This window comes from Carcharhinus amblyrhynchos, chromosome 9 (assembly GCF_965287045.1).
Source record: "Carcharhinus amblyrhynchos chromosome 9, sCarAmb.v2.hapA, whole genome shotgun sequence".
In the NCBI taxonomy this organism is placed as follows: Eukaryota; Metazoa; Chordata; class Chondrichthyes; order Carcharhiniformes; family Carcharhinidae; genus Carcharhinus; species Carcharhinus amblyrhynchos.
In genome coordinates this window covers 96,972,623-96,974,679 of record NC_137332.1, presented here as the reverse complement: position 1 = coordinate 96,974,679, position 2,057 = coordinate 96,972,623, and the positions used below count along the sequence as shown (strand labels likewise).

Below are 2,057 nucleotides of genomic sequence, written 5' to 3'. Positions count from 1 at the left end.
CGAAAATAAGAATTACATCCCAAAGGTGAGTCATTTTTTTTTACGGCAAATCGTTCAAGCAGTCACACATAGAATGCCCCCAGATATGTTTATGACGCTTCGCAATACAAAAGTAAATCTTGACCCCCACTTTTGCCCTCTCATTAAATTCTTCTACTTCGCTGCTTCCTTTCCATCCCACTTGTCTGTGTCATTGCATCATCTCACACATTCAGACGCTGCGAGACATGCTCAAATAGCACAGCGAAAAAGTAAGAGGAAGAGGGGAATCAGCTGGGGAAGGAGACATATTTTCAATGTCATGAATGATTGTCTGCAACCAATAGAAGTAACGAAGCCCGACTGTGGTCCAATCTTATTTTGCCTGTTGAAATCTACGAGTTCTCTGAATGAGAACAATAACTTTAGTGACAGCAAATGGGCGATTTAGAAAAAGGTTTCACGTCATGCGAAAGAAAACCTTCAGAATGAAGATGTCTTATGGTACAGTTCCTTAAAAAATAAAAAAAAGTAAATGTGTGAAACTGTAAGGAAACCTCTTGTATGTGAGAGAAAAATCAAACTGTTTGAAAGGAAAACCTCTTTCTCTGCGATAAGCCGGCCGAGATGCAAAGCGCTGTCGTTCCGTTGCAGATCTGTTTTGAAGTATATGAGATCTCGGGCACGCAGTATGGTATTAAGCCCGACCTAGCGCCGTGATTGTGTAGTGGTTAGTACTCTGCGTTGTGGCCGCAGCGACCTCGGTTCGAATCCGAGTCACGACAGGCGTTGTTTTAAATATTTGACACTGCTGCTCATGCTCAAGCGACGAAAAGAAGAATTACTTGCCAAAGTCAGGTCATTTTCTTTAACGGCAAATCGTGCAAGCAGTCGCACATAGAATACTCCCAGATATGTTTCTGATGATCCGGAATTCAAAAAGAAAACAGTGAATCTTGACTCACACATTTCCCTCTCACAGTCATTAAATTCCATTACTACGCTCCTTCTGTTCCACCCTATTTTCCTGTGTCATTGCATCATCTCACCCTTTCACTCCCTGCGAGACATGCTCAAACAGCACAGCGAAGAAGTGGGAGAGGGAAATCATTTAGGGGAGGAGACATATTTTCATGGCTGGACACTCAGACACATACATAATCCTTTCATGTCTAATGCCCGTACATGCCTCTTGTGCTTTACAATTCAAACGCACGTCTTCTTCATGATTCCCCCATTTCGGAAGCACCAAATATCTTCATTAGCTCCGTCCGTTCCATTCCTAATTTCCTGTGACATTGTATCATCTCACAGTTTCACAAGCAAACGTGGAGATTGTTTGCTACCATCCCTGTTTCTGGGGTTACTCGGGGCTCCTTCACATCGACCTTGATCTGTGCTTTGATATTACTGGATGAAGATATCTTGATAGTTTTGAGTCCTTACAACCAAATTTCTGCCAGGTTTCCACCTCAACGATAATGCTGCGTTTAAGGTACTGCTGAGTGAACATTTCGGTATGTTTGCGAAATATGTGGTGATAAGCACTTAGCAGCTGAGCTTCGTGATTGACTAACTGCAACCAATAAAAGTAAGGAAGCCGACTGTGCTGCAATCTGATTTTGTCTGTTGAAATCTAGGAGTCAACCGAGTGACAAAATAAATTTAATTTCAGAAAATTAGAGATTTAGAAGAGGTTTAGCGTCATGCGAAAAAGGCTTCAGAACAAATATGTCGTTTTTGGACAAAATATATATTTTAGTGTGTGAAAATATAAGGAAGCCTGTTGTGTGAGGAAAACAAAAAATCAAGAAAGGAAATTAAACCTCTCGGCATGTGACGCGTTGTGAGGGAAAGTGTGAACACTGCAAACATTTAATTGGTAATTCACCAGCTTTGATTCACTTCCAGAACATATGCTTGTCTGATCCACTTGATTCCCAACAACACATTAAACCCTTCGTTTAATTCACCGCATTATTTTCCTGATCGGTCGGAACTGATCAAATTTGCTCGAAACAAATCATGCAACAACGAAAGGGTCATTACTGAGGCTCCTTTTTTAGTCAGCAGCCACA

The 2,057-nt window shown here is 41.4% G+C and overlaps 1 non-coding gene across 1 annotated transcript; it reads left to right on the top strand.

Moving 5' to 3' along the window:
- Nucleotides 1-692: 692 nt before the first annotated feature.
- Nucleotides 693-764, top strand: trnah-gug (transfer RNA histidin (anticodon GUG)). Its single transcript has one exon. It is a non-coding gene; the product is annotated as a tRNA-His (tRNA).
- The last annotated feature ends 1,293 nt before the right edge of the window (nt 765-2,057 follow it).